Source organism: Pinus tabuliformis, chromosome X (assembly GCF_031772625.1).
Source record: "Pinus tabuliformis cultivar Carrire ecotype Pingquan chromosome X, CPIR1, whole genome shotgun sequence".
Classification (NCBI taxonomy): domain Eukaryota; kingdom Viridiplantae; phylum Streptophyta; class Pinopsida; order Pinales; family Pinaceae; genus Pinus; species Pinus tabuliformis.
In genome coordinates, this window is record NC_142308.1 from 734,081,021 (window position 1) to 734,097,768 (window position 16,748).

Genomic DNA, 16,748 nt, shown 5'->3' on the forward strand with positions numbered 1-16,748 from the left:
CCAGCTCTTAAAGACATAGTCAAAGACAAACTGCAAAAACTGCTAGATGCAGGATTCATTTACCCTATCTCAAACACTGAGTGGGTATCTCCTTTAGTGTTGGTTCCCAAGAAAAATAGTAATTGGAGGATTTGTGTTGATTATAGGGAGTTGAAAAAAGCCACAAAGAAGAATCATTTTCCCCTACCCTTCATTGACCAAGTGCTAGATGGCTTGGCAGGGAAGAATTTTTTTCCTTCCTAGATGGATTTAGTGGGTACAACCAAATCCAAATCTACCTAGAAGATCAGGATAAGACCACATTCACCTATCCTTGGGGTAATTTTTCCTATAGGGTCCTTCCTTTTGGCCTATGTAATGCTCCTGCCACTTTCTAGAGAGCAGTATTGAGTATTTTTGCTGAATTAGTACATGATGTTGTGGAAATCTATATGGTTGACTTTACACCTTATGGCTATGATTTTCAAGAAGCCCTGACTAACCTAGGCAAAGTATTGCACAAATGAATTGAAATGAACTGTCTCTCAGTCCAGAAAAATGTGAATTCTTAATGACTGAAGGGACCGTGCTAGATCATTCAATATCTCAGTAAGTACTGCAAGTGGACCCAAACAAAATAGCAATCATCCAAAGGGTCCCACCTCCACAAAAGCAGAGAGATATCAGGAGTTTCGTAGGGTTAGCTGGATACTATTAAAGGTTCATAAAGGACTTCAACAAGTTGGCCTCTCCTTTGTTTGGGTGGTTGACCAAAGATTCTGAGTTTATATGGTCAAAGAGTTGTCAAGAGGCCTTAGACATTCTAAAGGGTAAGTTAACCACTGCACCAATCCTTAGAGGCCCAAATTGGGCCCTCCCTTTTCATATTCATGTTGATGCCTCACACAAAGCCATAGGAGTAGCCTTAGGTCAGGAAGAGGAGAAATTGCCTTATGCCATCTATTTTATCAGTAAGAACCTGTCAAAGGCTGAGCTAAACTATACTATGACCAAAAAGGAACTCATGGTTGTTGTGCATTCATTAAAAAAATTTAGGCATTACATTAAAGACTATCAAACATTTGTGCATACTGATTATGCTGCAATCAAATATTTAATGAACAAACCAGATGTGAATGCTAGAATTATAAGATGGTTGCTTTTATTACAGTAGTTTGATCTAACTATTGTTGATAAGCCTAGTAAGGAAAATGTTGTTGCAGACTTTCTATCTAGGATGAATCTGCCTGCAGGTGAAGAAGGAATGGTGGATGACCAGTTACCAGATGAGCATTTGTTTGCTATTTCAGTTCTCTCCCCATGGTTTGTTGATATAGCAAACTATTTGGTATCAACACAGTTCCCACCAAACTTGCCCTCCAAAGAAAAGAGAAAGATAGTCAGGAAAAGTGCCCCCTTCACCTAGATTAGGGGCAATCTATTCAAACTTGGCCCAGATCAAATCTTGAGAAGGTGTGTAAGGGAAGAGGAAGTTTTTGACATCCTTTTGACCTGTCATGATGGGCCTTGTGGAGGTCACTTTGTAGCAAAGAGGATGACATTCAAAGTGTTGCAAGCAGGCTATTATTGGCCTACTCTTCATCAAGATGTGAAAAAGTATATTAGTCAATGTGATCGGTGCCAAAGGATGGGAAAGCCTACTCCAAGAGATGAAATGCCCCTACAACCTCAAGTGACTTTCGAGCCATTTGAAAAGTGGGGCATGGACTTCATTGGGCCTATCAACCCTCCTTCAAAGCAAAAGAAGTACATTATTGTGTGCAATGATTATTTGACTAAGTGGGTTGAAACCAAAGCAATTAAGGCAACAACAAAAGAAAGGGTGGTTGAGTTCCTAAGGGAGAATGTATTCTATAACTTTGGGTACCCTAGAGAGCTAGTCACACACCAAGGCAACCATTTTACCTCCAGTATGATTGAAGAACTGCTCAGTCATCACAAAATCAAGCATAGGACCTCCACTCCTTATCATCCACAAGCTAATGGGCAAGTGGAGGTGACCAATAGGGCACTTGAGAAGATCTTAACCAAGGTAGTGAGTAGCAACAGGAAGGATTGGGCAGAGAGACTAGTTGAGGCCACCTGGGCCTATAATACAATATGGAATACCACCACTGGATTTACACCCTATGAGTTGGTATGTGGGAAAAAGGCTTTGCTATCCATTGAGTTTGGATATAACACATTGAGGATGGTAGCCCAACTAGATTTGGATTTCATTCATGCATAGAAATAAATATTGTTCCATTTGAATGACTTGGATGAATTCATAATGCAAGCCCTCCTACATACAGAGATAGTTCAGCTTCAGAGGAAGATTTGGCATGACAAACATATTAAGGAGAAGCAATTTCAAGAGGGAGATTGGGCATTGATGTATGATTCTAGGTATAAAGACTTCAAGGGCAAGCTAAGGACAAGATGGCTTGAACCTTATGTGGTAGAAAGATGCCATGATAATGGTTCAGTGCAAATCAGGACTATAGATGAAGAAGCCATTCCATTGCTTTTTAATGGATACCGATTGAAAATGTACAAGAGGCATTTATCAAAACAAGAGTTCATTAACAATATCAATAAGACAGTGATGATGGTGGAGCAAGTTCCAACTCCTCCCTCATCAAGGCACTGAAAAAGAGAAAAAAGAATAAGGATTCAGGTGAAAAAAACCTCCATGAGGCACCTGAGTCCCATATTTAGGTTGAAAACCTCGTGAGGTGGCCCAAGGATGAGAAAAAATGAAAAAGAGTAAGAAGATTCCTTAGTGAAAACCTTCCTTGAGGTGCCCAGGGCAGACATCTAGGGTGAAAAACCTCTCTGAGGTAGCCTAGGTGTTTTTCAAAAAAAATATAATAATAAAAGAAAAAAGAGCATAATTGCAGGTAGGTGAGAAAGACAATCAAGGAGAAAAGAGAAGATCAAAAGGTAACCCCACCTCACATATATTCATCTCCTCCACTCCTTACCATGCATCCCTCCATCAATTCCATTGTTTTTCAGTTAATTACTTCAATTCAGGTGAAGATTGTGTTTTCTACAAGATCCCCTGAATGGTAGATTAGTTAGGTCCCCAAAATTCATACTAGACATGATCTAACCAATCACCTCAACCATTACCATCAACCTATCCGACAGAATATCAATCATCAGCTACAAAGTCATCACTAGGATGATCCAGGAGCTCCACAGCAGTAGCAACATCAAATCTTCAGTCATAGACACTTGCAAAATCCAATAAAACATCAGGAGGCAGCAGAGGAAGAAGAAGAATGACCATGCAGCAAATGAACAATGCAAAACCTCTGATCCTCGACAAACTGCAGCATGGCATCAAGACCACAGGTAAGTATCCCACTCACTCACTCATATGCATCATTTGATCAAAATTTGTAAATGTTACGAGGTAGTTGGTTTGTAAGTGAAAAGGTGGCTAGTTAACTTAGCCACCTTCGTTCAATCATCACATACAAAGCAGAGTGTCCTCTCACACATGGCTATAGACAACTCAAACAACAGAAGGTATGTGGCTACCCGTTCCATCTTTGCATCTGCTGATGATCACACAGATGGTATTGTACATTATGTACTGGGGGCATTGGAACCCGATCTGTCTTTGGTACCAAATGACATGTATTCCTCCCAGAGCATGGTCCTTCCATCTAGTGAAGACCTCTTGGGCAAAATCTTCTCTTATGATTCATGAACATACGTCATGAGGATAGTTCTTGGTCTTGTGTTAACCTCGTTAAAAAATGAAACAAGGATCGTGAGGATAGTTCCTGGTCTTGTCCCAACCTTGTTAAAAAATGAAACAAGGATTCATGAGGATAGTTCCTGGTCTTATGTCAAACTCATTAAAAAATGAAACAAGGAGTCATGAGGATGGTTCCTTGTCTTGTGACAACCTCATTATAAAATGAAACAAGGTGTGAGAACATAGTTATTTTACTATGTCAACCTCATTAAAAAATGAAGCACCTCCCTTTTCCAAATCGAATCTTTGGTTAAGATCTCGTAAAATCCCAGTCGAGTCTTTCCTGGATCTCGAAAGTGAACCTTCATTCCATTCACCTAGTTCAATGAAATGAAGCTTAGGGGGCATGTACCTCGAATTGAGTCATTATGCCGAGGGCATGCAAACTTATGTCAAGCATAGGTTTTTGTTTCAAGCTTGTGTAAACATGAAACTAAATCCAAGCAAAGTTCTCCATGGTTCAAGATTGTGTAAAAATGAACCCACGCCCAGTTACATCTCGTAATTGTCATTTTAATCAGCTGATCTCCTAGATGAGCCTTGGTTTTTTTATTCCATCGCCACCATCTCTTTGGCTGATCATAAGCTTTCACTTGGTTGTTTTTTCCTTTCCTGACAAACCGCAACAATGAGTGGTTTTATTAGCCAACCTCTTGACCATTACATGTTTTGAGGAGTTCCTCCATTGCCAAAACTAGTTGCCACTGTTTATACCACTCATTCCTCTAGGATGAGTCACCTTTAAGCTCTTTTCTGACTCGTAAAAGATGAAAATATTTCCAAGCATATTTTCCCTTGTTTGACTCGTTAAAGAGAATAAAAACGGGGGGTCTACTTTCAGCTCTTTTCTGACTCTCAAAACACGAAAAGATTGTCGAGATCTTGTCATTTTTTAACTCGTTAAAGGTTGCGAAACATCGTTTACCTAGTATACATTTACCCATTTTTTCTGTTTGGGATGAACTATTTATGAAAAAGGTACTCCTTGACTGAAATGGTCAAGTGATTCTCTCAGGTATTGTTTTCTACCTTTTCGGGCTCGAGAGACACAAATGTACGAAAAGGGACAATGCAGAGTTTTCTTATATGTGTCTTTTTCAAACTCTCTAAACATGAAAAAGATACCGAGTTACACCTTTGTCAGACTTGTTAAAAAATTAAACGACATTGGATTCATCACCATGACGAACATGAGCTTCTCCTTCCTAGAGCTCATTAATCTTACTAGGTTGAATTCATCTGAAGGATGGACTTATATTACAAGCATATGCTATCCCCGTCAAGCTTGTGTAAAAATAACTGGGGTGATTGCTATAAATGGTGAGGGAAAATTTGAAGCATTTCATCAGTTGTATTCACTTGAGGTAGCCTATCACTCTTGAACATTGAAACTCATAAGTTGTTCGTGTCGGGTTTTGGGACATCCTCACTCTGTCACTTGCCTCCCTGGGTTTTGGGTTATCCATTTTAAACCTCTCATATGATCTTTGCCACGTGAACATGACCTTTGATCCTATGATGTCAAATGATGCCAAACTCCAGAGTCGTATCATCCATATGTTCAAGAGAAGACTTCCTACCTATACATTATCTCATCATCTTGGATTATTCTCATTCATTGTGTTCCCATTTTGTGTTGATGATGAAGGATTAATTATGACCTTCCTTCAGCAGATTGCTTCCTATCGACTTCAGCTCATTATCCAGGAAGTTGATCTAGAAACTCCTTTCCAGTACCTTAGAGCTTGCATGCCTTAATGGAAATTTCTTCACACTCGACGACAGGTTCTCATCATTGGCCTTCGATCAAATGATTTCATGGGTGTTTGGCTTCAGTTCCGTATTCACACCCCGTGAATTGTGCTGATGGTACTTTGAGAGCCATTGTCATTATTAGTGGTTTCTCTAACGCTTGTTAACGGTTCACATCATTGACTGGTAATCAAGCAACTTTCTAACATGTTCAACTTCAATTCATTTATTCACATATTAGAATTTGTACTTTGATCAGGTCGTGTTGGAGCGTAAGACCCTGGGCTTAGATTATAAAAGTCCAGGTTGCAAGGAGTAATGAGTCCTTCATGATTATATACATGATTCTTTAGATGGATGGTTGCGCCTATGTCGTGGATCTATTTCATGTGATCCCTCTAGTCAGATGGTTGTGTCCATGCCAAGGATCCATGCACATGATCTTTTTCTTGATGGATAGTTGTGCCTATACCATGGATTCATGTATTGTTATATGCCTCTCATGTTTATCAGGCATGACTATCAGATTTCAGATATGTACATGTATGCTTGCTTACAGGTTTTACGACAATGGACTCTAGTTCCCCGCATCTACTTGTAAAGAATTTCACCCCTTACTCTAGCTCGGCCTTCAGGATTTAGCGGGCATCTGTTACACAAAATTTTGTCACTATCCCTGTACTCCCCATTCCATGATCCCGGAGGACCTCTATAGTGACCCTCATGTGTTTTCCCATCATGAAGAAACTCCCATTATGTCCCTCTTCATGAGCAAAACATTTCCCTTTTGCATCATTTCCCAAGAATCTTCCTTTTACCCCAGTTTACAAGACCAACGCTAATGACCAGTTCATCCCCTATGCCGATCTGCAGAGTTTAACACTGGGACTAGCGTCGATCAGCACTACTAAACCTTGTCTTAGTCGCGCCAATCCTCTTTTGGAAAGTTTTTTTAAATATGGAGTCGAAGCTTCTAGGTTTAGAAGCTTCGTAACAGAAGTCCGATAAATGCTTGGGTTGGATGGAGCCGAGGAAGTTAGTTTGGTTTCCTTTCCCCTATTAGGATGGAACAAAGCCAAGAGATAAGGCCTCTCCCATGATAAGAGGAACCATCTCCCCTCTATCAAAGATATATAAGCCCCTCCTTTCCCAAGCTAAACTAGTTTTTTGGATGTAGTTTCAGTCTTAGTACTTTTGGAGCTTGAATAATCAGCAAGACATCTATAACTTGTAGCTCTATAGTTTATGTTTGAGGGAGAATAGTGTGTTTAGTTTGGTTTGAGACTAAAGGGAAGAAGCCTTAAACTTCCATTGTTGGGGCTATCCATGAGATGCTACCAGAAGTGTGGGAACCCGGATACGTCAGAGGAGACTAGCAATGTCAAGGCATTGGTTGTAATCTCTTTCTAAACTTATATGAATACAACTATTGATTGATTTCCTACATTAAAGTGTTATCTTACATTTGATGGCTTAATGTTCCTTGACCTGTTAAGTAGGCTGAATGAAATTTGTATGCTATCACATTTGTTGTTTTTGTTTGCTTGCTTGTTTCAGGTATTCGAAGGAAGGAAATGAAAAGTAATTGGAGTAAGGAAGCAAGATCATCACCAAGCGGAATAGAGTTCTAAGAGGTAGGCCCTCTTATTTGATTCTAGCTTAAGGAAGTTTTTCATATATTGTTTGTTTGTGGCTAGACCTCCTCTCTCGTGCTAGAGGAATTGTCTTTGTCTACATCGAGAATTTACCTGCACCAGAGGCTCAAGATTTACCTTATTAGGCTTGTGAATTTGGGTAAATGTGGGAGGGGTGGTTAGTATCATAGCACGGTTCAAACACTTGGACTGGCTATGGTTATGGTTAGGCCATTTATCCCATCCATCTAAATGTATATGGTTATGAATGCATAGTAGGTTATACATGCATCATTGTGGTCATTATGTAGTTTTGTCATCATGATATTATCGTCATGTTATGATGTTGATATGTTGGTTGAGATGGAGCAGGAGATTCAGATTTCTAGAGTGAGGTTGTAGCATTGGACCTCAGGGTAAAAGAACATTATCATATAAGTTTGTATGGTTGGCGTACATGTATGATGGGTAATGGTTGTTATATGCATTATGGTTATATACATGACTATTATTCTATTGCTAGTTAATCAGTGCAGTCATATGCACATGCGTTGGTTAGTCATGCATAGTAGTTAACTTGTTATATGCATTGAAGTCATCTGCACGATGATTATTGTCATTGTAATTAATATCTTGATATTATATGAATTGTGCTAATCTGGATTGGCATGTGCAAATGGTTATGGTTGTTATTCAGGTATGAGTCAACATACTTGTGATATTGTGTCGTACTAATCTAGACTGACTGGTGCAGATGTGATAGCCTCCCCTAAGATATGTTGAGGTATGAGTTTTATTATTTCATCTATTTGGTTTATTTAACATGGTATTGTTATAGATCCATTTGGGAACATCAAATCCCAACATCTATATTAGTGTTTTAGGGCTCATCAAACCCTAATTTCAGTTGCTTCATGCCATAAACAAGTCACCCCTTTGAATGCCTCCTTCCCAGATAGTTTCATGATTTGAAGACATCCAGAAATAGCCTCTAGAGGGACCAATGCAGGTAAGCCCTTATGAAGGTGTGTTGCAGAGCAGTTAAGTCCACTGCTAGGGTGCTCTGCAAAGCACTTAAGCTTCCTTTCACCTACGCTGGGCGAGAATGAGCGAAATTCACATATGGTTTAGGGAATATTCTTATCTTTTGGATTCATATAGAAGTTTCCCTCACTTATCAACTCCTATGAGCTCGAAAATGGATGAGGAATGAGTTAAGGTGCATCCTATCCTCTCATTCCTTCCTCCATGGAACTAATTCTAAGTATGGAAGGCCATTCAATGCCACCATTAATGGCAAAACCTCCTTCATCTTCCCATAAATTGACCACTCATCTAACTGATCACGGGCTGGATTATGTTTAATTATAAGAAGATAATGCTGCTATGAGATTTGGCTTTGAAGCAAGTACTGTGATGCTGCAAGTTTGTCATTCTTTTGATGTGATGTGGATGGGATCCAAGCTAGAGGAATGGCTTTGAATCAGACACCAATGGTTGTAATTCCTTCTTCTATCTAATAAAGTGTTTGAACCTTTTTCCCATATGTTTGTATTGTTTCATAATGCTTATGTGTGTGAATTGTATCTGATTCCTTTCACTTATATTCAATAGATTGTATGCTTTGATCGGTTTTTGTCTTCTGTTGTGTTTACAGGGTACTTCTCAAGCGGATTAAGTATGGGAAGGAGCAACGAAATCGATACAAGGGAGACAAGAGGAAGGAGGAACTATAGGTAGGCCTTCTATCTTCTCATATTATCTAGGAAAATTCTAAAACACTTTAAACTATTGTTCTAGATACAACTACTTATCTAGGGAATTAGTATTTATCCGTAGATGCTAAATTCTCCAAAACAGGTATGTTTGTAGGAAATAGAAGATTAAGGATGAAGATCATAGTAGTGGACTACAGTTCATATGACTCCCCTTACAGCCCTGATGTGAAATCTACAAATGGAAAAGTGGCATGATTATGTGGTATGTTTTGAGGTACATAATGTATGAGAAATGAAAATCAGGTTGTGGCAAGTGTGGTTAAACTTAGTAGAGCTTTGGAGATCCAATTTCAATAGTTGGACATTGGAGATCGAACCATTATAGTAGCTACCTCCTTCTATCTTACTGTGGACCATGGATAGTAAAGGGTTATGTTTACAAATTGTTTGAATGTTTGATTAATTGCATGATATGAGTATATGTCTATAAGATCACATGAATAAATTATCTTGTTTAAAGACAATTGTACTAACATAGTATGTGTTGAGATAGCTGATATCCACTTAAGTGCAAGTGGGTGCTAGTTGTAGTATTATGACTAATTATTGTGGGTTGATTATTAATTATGACATGGTCGTTAGTCTTAGTAAAGGTTGATTTCAAATTAATAGAAACGATGTCTTTATAATTGGAACATGTGACTGACATGTGTGAACAGTTGCAGGGAAACATGCTTGGTATTAGCACAACAAGGTAACAATTGATTTGTTTATATAACTAATGCTATGTGATGCAGGAATAACAACTAGTTTCCAATTATAGCTTGATTCGTCAAGAGAATTGGAGTCCCTTGAGAGATGATATATGTACGTGTTTAGTTACAGGTCAGCGTGATAGGTACAACAAGTTCTGGTAACCGATACATTGTTATATTTATTTATGCACTAACATTTGTGTGTTTATGGCATTTTGATGCAGGGGATTGCATGGAAAAATAGACTACAATGAAATCTTGAAGAAGGCTTGAGTTGATCTTTCCCTTTGAATCATTGGGAACCCATGGGGATTGAGTCATGGTGTATATTGAAAGTTTTTTATTTTCGATTCTTTGTGATTTGTTTGTGCTTGATTTTCACTTTTTTTTGTGTCTAGTGCATGGCCATGCCACATTGTTGGTGGTGTCATTGGTTTTTCATGGTTTTCTTCTTGTTGGTTTCTTGTTCTTGCCTTTTATGTTTTGAGGGTCTTGGGAATTGGTTGGGGGGGGGAAGGAAGGTTAATGGAGCTCAGGGAGAGTTGAATGAAACCTAGCAAGTAATGTAAGACCCAGAGGCAAGAATACGACAGCTAGTTGGACTGGTTGGTTCCATTGGGATAAATGGACGATGGTAGGAAAACCATGAGGAAGGTAACGAGAAAGCTAAATTAAATGTATTTGAGGCATTATATGCCTTGTCTATGTTGGGAACTGTTGTTCTCAATGTTGTGCATATTGTTCACAAATAAAGGGAGTTTTCTTAACCTTGATCTTATGATATCTGGTAATTATGTCGTGATCATGATTATGTTGATGTCTATATATGTATACATGTATGTATGTATGTCATTATTTAACAGGGTCGTCAGGGATCATGATTGTTTTATACTAACTTTTATAGGTATATATGTATGCATGTATGTTGTTGTATGACATGGTTGTTAGGGATCATTCTTATGGAGGAATGATTTCTTATGCAAGTAAATGGCATGAAGAGGTTCCTGGTATTATGAGGAATCAAGTGGGAAGAGTATCCTCGACAAACCTATGAGGTCAGTATCTTGTGGATATGATTTGATAGTATTTGTTTATATTATGACTATGTTTATGTTATGGAGGGTAATGCTAAGGGATACATCAACAGAATGAAAGTAGTGTGATCTGTGGCATGTTGGGACAAACATGGATAAGTAGAAAGAACTATAGATTCATAATTTGGATTGTGGATGCATGCAGTAAGGATTGGGAAAGACACCAGAAGGAAGGTTCTTGGTAGAGACAATGTGGTCTCCGAATGTGTAGTATTGGTGTTGTGCACGTGTTTTACTAGTGGTATTGTGTACATGCAGTATTGTGTGCATGTTGTACATGTGATGTTGTGTACATGTTCTACATGTGGTTTTGTGTGCATGTTCTACATGCATTGTTGTGTACAGGTGGTTTTGTGTGCATTTTCTACATGTGGTGTTGTGTACATGTTGTACATTTGGTGTTGTGTACCTATGGTGTTGTGTGCGTGTTGTACATGTGGTGATGTGTACACATGGTGTTGTGTGCATGTTGTACATGTGGTGTAGTTTTCATGTTGTACATGCAGTGTTGTGTACATGTAGTGTTGTGTACATGTTGTACATTTGGTGTTGTTTACATGTGGTGTTATGTATATGTTGTACATGTGGTGTTGTGTGTGTGTGATGTTGTGTACATGTTGTACATGTGGTATTTTGTACACATTGTTTTGTGTATAGGTGGTATTGTGTTATGTGTATTGTGTAGTCGTTGTATCATGACATGTGTATTCGTTATGTTGTACTTTGTGTACGTATATGTGTTGTGTTGTACACCGGGTGTAGGTGTATGTATTGTGTGGTACACCATGTGTGGGTGTATGTGTTCTTATGTACATTGTGTGTATGTGTATGTGATGGAAGAGAAGAGGAGGAACTAGGTGCTTGTTGGGTGTGGCAACCGATACGGTGTGTGTACGGAATGTTGGGTTGTGTTATATTCTTTCCACGACTAACCTACGTAGTGAATCGAGGGGTTAGAGGGGGGGGCAGAGACCCCCCTTCATTGTGCCAATTGCGCAGCAGGGGGGTCACAGGGGGGTGGCAGCCCCCCTTGTCTGGGGGGTTTGAGGGGGGCAGGTAGCCCCCCTCTACGGGGTCCAGGGTAGTGCCCCATGAAAAAAAAAAATTGACCCTATATTAGGTTGGGCGAACCTACCTATGGTTTTCGGTCCATGGTTTTGGACGCTTCGACATGTATAAATATGTATTGTAACATTGAAAGGAATATAATGAAGAATGAAGCTGGTAGTCCCAGTTTTGGGATCTAGGGGAAAATCTCTGTGTATATGTGTGTTTTTATGTGTTATTCCCTCGCATTGCTTATTTTCTATGTTTTAGAATTCGTATGCAGGTAATTTCTGTACGGGGTTAAAACCTACACGGAAAGGACAGGAATAAAGGTAGAAGCAAAGAATCGATTGAAAGATAAGTATCAATATTTTATTTTAGTTTTAATTATGCATGTGATATATGACTCTAGTTTATGATGGCTACATGTGATTTATGATTTTGATTTATGATGGTTGCGTTTTGAGATAACTAGATGTGATATCTTTATACATGAAGATTTGATCGAAGAGCTAGTTGACTTGTTGTGACAGGAAGTAAAAAAATTGCAAGTGTACCTTATTGATGGACCACCAATGAGGTATGATTTGAATTTATTCAAATTCCTTTTAGTCTAATGGAAATTGTGTGCTTGTTACAGGAAAACGGGGAAATTTTCTAATTAGGTGGTTGAAAATGAATGCAAGAAGTAGCAGTAGTAGTGAAAGGAATTGGGACATGCAACAATGTGTTAGTAAAGAGCTTTAGGAGTAGGGCCATTCTGAGACACTGGTACCCAATAGTGTCCATTTATTTCCATGAGCATGTTATGAATGGTTTGATGGTTTTGAGGCAATGAAATGCCTTGGTTTTTGGACCTTCTGATGCAAGGAAACCTTGCCAAGGGATGGATCACTCGAGGGACTGTGTAGCAGAGAAATGGATGCTAGCAAAACTTGGAAGGTGTGTGACTACATGGAAGGGGTTGATAGAATTGCTTGAGATATTGTGTAGCAAAGAAGGAAAGGTCAAGGAATAGATTTTTTTTGGTCATTAGAATTTCCGGATGGAATCATAAGCACATTAGGAATGTGCCCTGGAACAATGAGCCGGTAATTGTTCTTTGAGAGAATAAGTAGTGTAAGGATCGTAGCGCTGGACATTGGATCTCGACTTCCTAAGAAGGAGGTGAATCTTGGTACTAATTTTGAGGGTGTAAATGTGAGCCTCTGGATTCCCTTGTTAACTGATGTGGGCATCACATCTTTTTATTTGTTGGTTAAAGAAAATGTGCATATGTATATGTGTATATTACTATAAATATTGTATTCAGTTGTGGTTATAATCTCCCTAGATGGTATGATTATTTGTTGGTTGAAGAAAATGTGTGTATATGGTTGTTATTGTAAATATCATAATGATTTGTGTTATAAAGCTTCAGTAAATGGTATGATTGTCATGTTTTCAGTAGTGGTCACTACAAATACTGCAACGAGTTGTGTTATAAATCTCCATAGGAAATATGTTTTGTTTTCAATGGTTTGGTCATCATAGGTGTCATAGAATGCCGAGGACGGTGTTCCCTCAAGGGGTAGGGGTTTGTAACAGCTCTTCGTTGATTCTCTATGTAAAAATAAGATATAACCAAGGTCATGCAACACGTATTCCTAGTTGAATGTTGGGAATAAACATCCCAGTGGGTTTCACTTTTGGTTTATTAATGGCTAAGAAAATTGGCAAGGGCTAAGATGCATTAATTGACATTTATTTATGAAAATAAAGGAAAACACGAGAAAATGAAGCTAAAGAGACACATATTTGCATGCTAAGGAAATTAGAGGAAAAATGAAGGAAAATGAAGGAAAATGAAGGAAAATGAAGAAAATAGAGGCCTCAATGATAAAAAGGCTTCTAAGGACCAATTCATATCGTTTTGACAATTTTGTGGTGGATCTTGTTTCTATTCTCTCAATCTCTCATACTCTTGCACACTTAAAGAAATATTGGAGCATTCTTGGAGCACTTTGGAATACATTGGATTTGGAGAAAGAAGGCAAAGGAAAGCAGGAAAGCGCAAGGGAAAATTTGGATCAACAACTACAATTGGATTGCTTTGTAGGTAACAGGTTGCATGTGTGATTTCCTTGCTGATTTTATGGATGCATGGTATATGCATGTGATTTTATGGTTATGTGTTGTCATTGGCATGGATATTTGCCTAGATTGATAGTGGTTTTATTCTTGCCTTTCCATTTCCTAGATAGCCATGGTGGTGTGGGTTTTCCACTTGTTTTTTTTTACGATTTGTTCTCAAGTTCCTTATGGTTGTGGGTTAGAATAAAATCTCTCGAAGCCCTAGAAAAACTTGGGTTGAGTTACTAATTTTGGAGCCTAGATTGGTACAAACACTTTGGAGCCCTTGGTGGGTTGAGTTACTAGACCCTGGAGTCGGGTTGGACAAATTATCTGGAGCCCTGAAAGGTTGTGGGTTGAGTTACTAGTTCCTAGAGCCCTAGATAGCTTGGGTAGAGACCGATCTACTTGGTGTTAGTGATGTCTAACTATGGATTTGGAATAATTGTGGTTGAGGTTTGACGTGGTTTGGCCACTAAAAGCCCTGGTTTGGATTTATCTTGGTTTATTCCATGAGATCCAACATTCATTCTTGGAATATGGTGTGGGGGTGACTAGATGAAAGAGATATTTGGTTTATCCCAATCTATGGTTGGTTGGTACGTTGAAATCCATGCCTTGGTTGGTATTTTCATATGTTAATATGAGACATTTCATTATTGTTATCTATGAGCATTTGTAGTGATTATGTTGGCGATATTATGGTTGAGCTTTCATGGTTTCTATGTTGGTTATTTTCTGGTTATATGTTGATTATATGATATGTACCATCTATGACTCTTGTCATGAATTGTTTAGTTATTGACTGGTTAATGAATATATGGACTAATAAATTTTGTTGCATCTATGTGGAGAGGGCATATAGCCAACTTGGTGAATCTCGGATGAATCTCATACTACTATGATCATATATGAATTCATGACCTGTAACTCCTATGTTTTCCATGCGTTTGATGAAATTTCTAGTGTTCTAGGTAGTTTAGATCAAGTAGTTGATTTGATTTTGAATGATTAGCTTTCTCCTCATGTCAATAATGATTCTGGAAAGTCTCTAACAGTTTTGGGTAGTGGTATAAAGGATGGCCTGGAATTGTGCTTCATATCTCGGGACTGCACCCTCTAAACTAGAAATTTTGGGCTATAACCACACGAAACAGTTTCAAGTGTGTAGTTGGAGCCCTATAACTACACCCATATAGGCTTATGCATGTGGTTGGGTTGTTAAGTCAGAGAAAATCAACCCCAACTTAGGGCTTGGTCACCTAGGGTGGTTCTTTGGCCCCTAAGTGTCCTATAAGCCTTGAGGAATGTCTGTGATTTGTCAGTTGTCAGCCCCACTTTCATAACTGAAGCTTGGATTTCAGGTCATGTCATAGTAACTCTTTGTCTCATGTTTTCCTTGGCAGGCTTGTGAATTTGGGTAAATGTGGGAGGGGTGATTACAAATATTATGACTATGTGGATGGTAGGAAAATAGGAATTGCAATTGCCACTTCTAGGTAACCTAGTGAGCTTACTTAATGGGTTCTAGGAAACATGAAATACCATTGGGAAACTCAGCAGAAAATGTCATTCTTGTAAATTCTGAGTAATGGTGATCCTGAGAGTTACAATGGGCATGAATGAATAAAAATAAAAGCATGTTGAAAATTGTCGATGTGTGAACAACATGAGAAAATAAATGTTGAGTCTAATAAATGGTTGAATAATACAACAACAATAATGTCAATTAATAGTAATGTTGATGATGCCATGATCAAGGAAAAAGGTAAAACGAAAGGAATTTGGGTGAAGAATTCCTTTGGGCCAAGTTGGAAAACTATTTTTCCAAATGAATTCATGCTTTGGATGCATACAGGGGGTTATCTTAACCTCGATTTTATTTGAATTATATGAATATGTGTTATTTTTATGAATACCTCGATGATTGAATGTGTATATGAAACGTCATTGTGATTGACAGATTGTTGTCATGAATCATTCTTTTGGAATAATTATTGGTTATGCTCATGAATTTAACACATGTATGAATGGCATGTTTGGATAACATAGTGAAGTTATCCAATGAAATTCCCCAATTATGTGAGGAATACATTGGGAAAGAGGAATTTCTTGTTGATTTATGATTTTATTAACATATGGTTATGACACTCATGTTATGTCATGGTTTTGAACAAGGAATGTTCAAGGTTATGTTATCAAATAAAAGAGCAGTGTGATATGCAACACTTTGGGATGAGCATATACAAGTTAAGGGGACCACAGGTCTGGGATATGGGTTGTGGGTATGAGTGGGAAAGTTTTGGAAAGACACTATCCAAGTGAAGGAGAAGGGTTCTCCGGACTCCCTGTTTTGGGTGGAGGTCTCGTATCCTTTGGATTCCCATCTTGTATAGGTGTTCTTTGTGTCTTTAGTATTTGACTACGGGCTTGCAGTTTGTTACAGTGTTCTTTGGACTCCTGGTATTGGGTGGAGATATTGGAGGTGATATTTCCTGGTTTATATGGTAGGAGATGGTGTAGTCTATAAATTCTTGGTGACATTTGATTGTGGGCTTCATAGTGTCATATCAATATTCTCTGGACTCACGGTATTGGGTAGAGATATTAGAGGAAGTATTACTTAGTTCAGATGGATGGAGATGAAGTATTCTCTGGATACTTGGTGATTGGGACAAGTATGCCACCCAAGATTGGGGGTTTCCTAGGATTATGATGATATTGGGATAGGTATGCCACCTGGAATTGGGGGTTGCATGGGCCTGTGATGATATTGGGATAGGTATGCCACACTGGGGGCTTCCTTGGCCTGTGATGATAGTGGGATAGGTAGACCACCTGGGATTGGGGATTACCTAAACCTGAGTCAAAGACTGAAGATC